The 7,461-nt window shown below is 38.1% G+C and overlaps 1 protein-coding gene across 9 annotated transcripts in view; it reads right to left on the minus strand.

The window, feature by feature from the left end:
* The window catches only part of LOC112569471 (A disintegrin and metalloproteinase with thrombospondin motifs adt-1-like), a 595,732-nt gene that overhangs the window by 439,600 nt on the left and 148,671 nt on the right, over positions 1-7,461 (minus strand). The gene's annotated exons all lie outside the window — the stretch shown is intronic.

Below are 7,461 nucleotides of genomic sequence, written 5' to 3' on the forward strand. Positions count from 1 at the left end.
CAGGAGGTTGAGTCTGTGGTTGTAGTTATAAAGCGAGGGGAAACATTGCCCCGAGGGAAAGTGGGGAACAACAACGACAAAGCGGTGTGTAGACCCACTAACATTCCCTTGTGTTACTTTATTCTAAGGAATCTTGGCTACTGACTTATAATTACTGTCACATGGGTAGAACTACTTCTGTAGTGTCTGGATACTGCTTTATACTTACACACTTACTCTCGCTTGATAACTATAGCTGCAGCTTGTAAACTTAGATATACTAATATATACTAATCAGGATGTAAACAAATGAAATCACTAATACAGGTCTATATTATTAAATAGCTTTCGGAACAGATCTTTGCTATCAAATAAAAGAAGTGGTACTCACGCTTACAGCAGTACACGGTGCACAGATCATCACTTTACTGATGGAGGTCTAAGACACGTCGCATAAATTAACTGGTGTACAAAATTCAAACTCAAAACCGATCATTAACAGCCACCGGAAGATTCGGAGCTGTAGTCAGAAATATCTTCTCAGAAATCTCCCCAGTTGCACGAAATATCGGGCACGTGAAATACGCTGTGAAACGTTTCTGTGTAAAAGACTGGGAATGCGTGTGAGTCCTTGCCTAGACAAGGTAATGTATATGTATTTTTTATAATTATGATGGTTATCTTTGTAACGGTCAATGAAAAAAATGAGGTGAAATCTTAACTTGTTTTGTTGAAACAAAGAGTAGACGTGCGTTTATTAATTAAGTCGCGAGGTGTTTAGAATTCACTTAGGTTGAAAGTAAGACAGGAACAGAAAGAATTATAGAAGTCGCCCTCGTTAGTCTAAAGTCTGAATGGACAACACCAACTATCGTTGATCGTCAAGAGGATAGAACATGCGATACATACACCGGAGAGAACAATAGAGACAGAAATAAATTTCTATTAAATACTTGTGTGATTGCTTGTTTGTTTACGACACCCGGAGCATGTCTTCAAGCAAAACTCTTGTACAAAATGAACACGACAGCGACTGGCGAGACTGGGACAGTCAGTCATGTTGTCTCTGCACGCTAAGAACAGAAGACATATCAATGTATGTCCAAATAAATACATACTACCAATAATTATAATTTAAATGTAAACACTGAGAAAAGTCGCAATAAGCTTTCATCTCATCAGTTACTAAGCACCAAGATATTTGCAAAGTATACTTGTCGTCATGAATGTGAAGTAAAAAAAATGCACTAAGCAGGAAAAAGTAGATTTGTCACATCTCTATTACATGCACTCCCTGGGTTCTCGCAGTATGCATTTTATGGTAAATACAAAAACTAATTGTTAGCGTATAATTGTAAGACTAAATATAAGTTAAAGATGACGCATACAAGTCAAATGCTATTGCTGGTTCCCAGTCACTTAATCTCCAGACACTTAATCCCCGATACTTAACCCCCTAGACTTTTAATCCCCAGACACTTAATCCCCAGACACCTAATCCCTAAACTAAATCCTTAACTATAAAAATTGTGAAGTCAGCGAAAAATTTAATTGAAATGTAAATTAAAATCATGCTTTTAACTTCAACGTCATTGTAACTTATACAACATTAATTAAAGTTCAGATAAGCTAGTAAATTTAATGTTCTTTAACAATATATACAGTATATATGTATGCTTGACGTAGTAGGATAGAAGTTCCGCATGCGGATCATTGTGGCATTGAGCTCTGCAAGCAATTCGAAGGATCAACAATGTCTTTTCACGTACATAGGCAAGTGCTGGGGAGGGCATGCTGACCATTCCCACGTAACTCGTCGGTCTTTGTCATCGTCAAGTTCTCATCCCCAGTTCAGAGACTTTGCGTAATGTAAATACCACTTGACTTAAGTGACAGTAACAGCCCGTTACTCTACAGGACTGAAACTTCTCTCTAAAAGCGGTCATCGCAGCTTTCTCAAAGTCTGTTACTATAGTCTCTGGAGCTGCATTAGGCATTAGCTCTCTAACTGCATCCAACAATCTATTATAGGTTGCACTTGATTTATAAAGGATTAAGTGCTTAGGGATTAAAAGTATAGGGGATGAAGTGTCTGGGGATTAACCCTTCCGTGACCCTTAGTTCCATGGTTGTTGCTAAGGTGTCGCTGGCCCATTCTGGCGAACCTAATTGAGAATAGTACGATTCTATGAATATTTTTGTTATATCCCGTTTTATGAAGAATTTTTGCCTTGCTTTCTGCTTTTCTCATTTAGTCTATGAAGTCTCACTTATTTTCTTTTAATTATAATTTTAAATTTACTTTTGACAATTCGACGCAGGGTGTGCAATAACGTTAGTGAAAATCGTATGTGTATTTAAACGTGTAGAAATATCGCCTCTAAAAACATGTCAGTCGTTACTTATGTTGCTAGTGAAACTTTTCACTAGGTGCAAAAGGGCGGCATGTTTGTAGCAAGTACAAACTGTACACATGCAGAGGGCCAGCACTACAGCATATATTGAATAAAAAGCATGAGACTAGCTATGATTGAATATCACCAGTGTAATTAGAATGCTTCAGTTATATAGAAACACATCAATTACTTTCTTATATATTTTGATGATGATAATGATTATAATAAAAAAACCCGATAACAATAACAACAATAACAAAAAGCAATAACAATAATAATAATCACTTTGTCCGAAGCACTTTGGGATGTACTTGATTTAAAGTCTTTTCATCAAAGAATATTAATTGTAAGCTAAGAAAATCACATTTCTGTGCAGTTTCACTAGTAGGGTGGGGAACAGCCATTCCAAACATTTTTCAAGCGACTTTGGCATTCGAGAGTAGGCGACTATCAATGGTGGACGTTTTCTGCTGTCCCCCGTTGGTCAGAGGATTACAGTTGTCGCCCTAGGCAACTGTTTCGTTGACCTCGAGTAATCTATCCTTGATTAAGGTTTCTCTGGCTACCTTTATGGCATTTTGAATATCACGGGTGATTTGCCTGTATTCTGCCGTTACCTTAGAGCTCAGGCCTCCTCAGTGTCACAAAGGTCAAGACTTCCTTTTGACCCGTTCTGTTTCTTTGCCATGACGCACTTTCAATTTTCATCAGCCATCTGACATGACTCGAGAGGGTGTCCACATCACATTTAATTAGACACCAAAATCTCTAATACCCTAGAGCTGAAAAAAATAAGCAGGATTTTCTTTCCACTTTTTCAGGTTATAAGGCGAGTTGGGAGAGTGTTAACTAGGTTCATAAGACGATGTTGTAGTCACTATTAATAATATCTTGGCATGGATGTACCTTGTGCCCTGATTAATGGTAAAGCAGGTGTTGGGCGAGAGATGACGTGACTTTAAATTTAGTGACTGCGAAAATTTAACAAACCATAGAATTCGTTGCTGTTGTTGTTGTTGTTTGTTGTTGTTGTTGGTTGTTGTTGTTGTTGTTGTTGTTGTTGTTGCTCATGTTCATCCAAATTGGAGATCACCCTACCCCGGCCAAGCCCCCAAAATCGTGATGCTCGCTCTAGCGAACGACTGTCCGGAGAACCAGTACCCCGATCATGGCCGAGGCTCCATTTAGTCCACTCTCACCGCCCGCCTCCCAGCTTCGCTCTACAAAGTTAATGAATACCCAGTCGATCCCACACACCTAACAGCATGCGTCATATTGTGGACTGCAGCCCGATTGACTGGAAGATAAAAACTGTTACGAGTACGGACAAACATGTAAACTGCCTCGCCACCTTTTTCGTGGACTACAGAAACCTACACCAGTGTTGGTGTTGGACACCTCGCCGGCTACCACCATCCGTGCCCTGGTGCCTCCGCCACCATGTTTTGAAGCCTGAGATTTTCTTCGACAGTTCAGTCAGTGACTGTATCATCAAAGAAAATAAAACAGGAGAGAACCTTAATTCGTGTCAGCCAAGGAAGCCCAGAAAGTCAGGCAGTTTAACCCAGTCCAAGCAAAGCAACCTGCACTCTCTCCCTCTCCTGTGCACACACCCACTCCCAAACACACAGCCCACAGACCCTAGTCCCCGCCTATAGCCAGCACCCCAGGGCATCACAAGTTCAAGTTAATTCTTAATCCCTTAACTAAAGAACACTTTAAAACTTTGACATTAAAAGACGATTTATTTTTAAGAACCTTGGAATCCAAAGTAAGAAAACTCATTTGTCAAACATAAGACAACTAAGTCTTATAATATCTCAGTTCCTTTTCAGAAAGAAATAATTCCCTCACAAACATGTCGTTAAATATTGAAGAATAACACGAAGACCCGATTATAATGTTTCATAATATTCGTTAAGAGTAGACCCCCAAGCGTTTCCTTGGCGTTATGTTGTTGTGTTTACTTTGCTTGTTGCTGTTGTGTTGTTGTTTGTGTTTTTGGTGTGTGCTGTTGTTTGTGTTGCTGTTGTTGTTGTTTTATTTAAGATAGCCCGGAAGCCTACCATCTGCCAGAATTTCGCATGACTTAGTTTACCTTGAATATCGGCAAATGCAATTATAAATTGTCTTTATTTTGACCCTTGATACCAGCCATATCTGTCAAAGACACCATCAACACAAGCATTAATCAAAAACCTTCCAGTGAGTATTGCGTTTCTCTATGTCTTCATCGCTCCTAATTGTCTGTTTGACGTTCGATTTTCAGAGTAACATACAATATTTCTCTTCCAAAATCTGTCCACCCACGCTCCATTCACTTTATTACCTTATAAGCGCGAGAGGTATCTTGATTCTTGTTGACACCTAGCGATATTCTCGACAAGATGGAATGAACATGTCAACTCATCGATAACACCCACTCCGCTTTCCAATATTTTTCTCGTTCTGTTGTTTCAATCTCATGTCTAACTTTAATATATCCACCAAAAGAAAGTACAAACCAGGACAGGAACCTGAAGACCAACAGACAAAAGCCAACCCCCGCGCGCAACCCGCGCGCCGACACACACGCACAGAGAAACATAAAGAGGTAGTCGAACACACAAACTACAGCGAATTCCAATGTTGCATTTGATGTTTACTATAAATACCATTTCTAAAGTCTAATTTATTTCATTTTATCAGTTTTCAGGGAAATCTGAAGTCAGCACACAAAAAGTGGAAATGTTTAGCTGTCACACTGTAAGTCGCAAAGCACCCTGCTTCCCTTCCCTGCTACAAAAAGAAAACTGGCGAAAAAGAGTCTGGCGAAACACTGAATATGCTAAATACCTTAGAATGACGACACACCCGAGACCAAATACATAAAAAATACAGTCTTTAAAGTTAACCCTTGTGAACAGGAAAGCTAGAAAGTAGATAGATGCAAGAAAATGTGAATGCAACCTAAGAATGTTGTTTTAATTAACGGACAATTCTATTTGACTAACACAATTTGTCCATTTGCGCCACCCCGATGAATATGTATTATATATGTCATAGATCGACCAGTAAGTACACATTGCAGTCTATTTAACCAATAGCACTTTTTACCCCTTTGAGAATTTCTTTCCTTCTGTTTTATTTTTTTTTTTAAAAGCCACAGTGTACAGATGAAAAACCTATAAAAAAAAACTAAAGACTAATGCTAGATATAGTAAAAAAAAGTTACTTCGTTATTACAAATACTGGTTTGCAAGAGTCTGTTAGCTGCTAACAACACTGTTACATGTTTTTATCATGTTGCACTCTCTTAACTGCCTCTGACCATACACCCATCGTCTTCCCCTTCACCAACAAACTTTTTCCCCTCAGTCATAATAAAGCCGCCACTAAAATGTCAACTGAAGGCTTCCTTTTATGAAGCTCTCGATAGTGAAAACAAGGATTGTGCAGTTGTTCCCAGCTCTTACAGGACTCGCAAAACACGTAAATCACGTAAAACAATGAAACATCAACACACACAACCACAATGTCAATGTTTTTATAACGTGAACGTTCCTGTGTCGTCGTGGACACGGAGGCTGCAATGTCAGAACAGATTATGTATCATGGAAATAAGAATTCCCAGGATAGAAACACTGAGAAATCTGAACATCCCATTTCGAGAGACTCAGCTCAGAGCTTCTTTATCATCTATTCACGTGACTATTGTGACATCAGTATTACAATTGGTCATTATTCCTTTGACTGTACCAAAGGTTGAAGGGGAACATGTGAAGAGACTTGGTCTTGCTATGATAATGCAGGCCGTGAATATATGATGTTATTGTTTACAAGGGTACCGAAGACATGCGTATCATAGTCATCGAGACACAGATAAGCTCTTAACAGAACACGACTAGAGATTAAAAGCAATGTTCGAAGCTGAATGGCCTCGTCAAATAAGTATTATGCAGGCTATTGAGAGACCAAGAAACAAGGAGTAAAACTAAAAAGAATGAAAATGTAGTTTAAATAGGTTGAATGAAATTTGTTTGGATTATTGAACTTGTTTGTGATCCAGACTTCTATGGTGACCGTGTATGGCCACTTCTTCCACGCACATATCAGCCTGCAAAAGGAACAAAGTTCATGCGGTTCAACAGCCATTTAAAATACAGTGCTTACACAACAAAAACAAACACCCAGCATATCAAGAAATCTTACTATGTTCAACGAAGAAAGTATCATTTGTGCAACTTAAGAAAATCTTGAAAATCATTAAAAAAGCGTGAAATATTTAGTCACATGGGTGTGTTGCAATAGAAGTGTTGTCAGCTTACGTACTAAATAAATAATGTTATTATTATTTTTAGTAGTAGTAGTAGTTTCTTAGTTATTGAAACACACAGAATTTTGTCATTTAAATTTATTCGAGTAGATATTTCTCCTCAAGAGATTTAAGTGATATTAATCCTGTAACAGGAACGTGTCAGAATAGCTCAATCTGCAACAAAAACACAAACATTTTTTTTACAACGATTAAGAAGAAGGCAAATAGTGAATAAAGTAAGATTCGCATAGAACTCACAATTTTTGCAATACAAATCATATAAAATACACATTAATTACACAGCAACTCTCGCTTTGTCTATCTACATTCCTGTAGTCAGAATTAGGGCTAACGGCTAATATAATTTTTTTTATGTACAGGTTGCCACAATCTACCTCTGTAGGACTCAAATACGAATTTTGGTCTCTAAATGCGACGAATACGTAGCTGGTCATGACTTGGACGATGTCGTTTCACATCATATAAGGCTGGGATTCAGAGATACCATTAGTAAATTTGAAAAAAAAATGAGAATGTTCTAGAGTCGATCATTCGATTTCTGTTTAAAACTGCATCGTTAGCTTCGATATTGTTAATGTGAATTTCAGTTAGTTATGTGTGTTCTTTTAAAAATACAACAAAACAGACTATTTTTCATACAAGGTGTGAATTATGTTTGGTCAGATTTATCAAAGGTTACTGATCCAAATATTTGTCCCCATGGTCTTTGTTCGATGGACAGGAAGGCAAAGAGTTGTTGCCTAGCAACGACTTGACCAAAAACATTGG

The sequence above is a fragment of the Pomacea canaliculata genome, linkage group LG7 (assembly GCF_003073045.1).
Source record: "Pomacea canaliculata isolate SZHN2017 linkage group LG7, ASM307304v1, whole genome shotgun sequence".
NCBI lineage: Eukaryota > Metazoa > Mollusca > Gastropoda > Architaenioglossa > Ampullariidae > Pomacea > Pomacea canaliculata.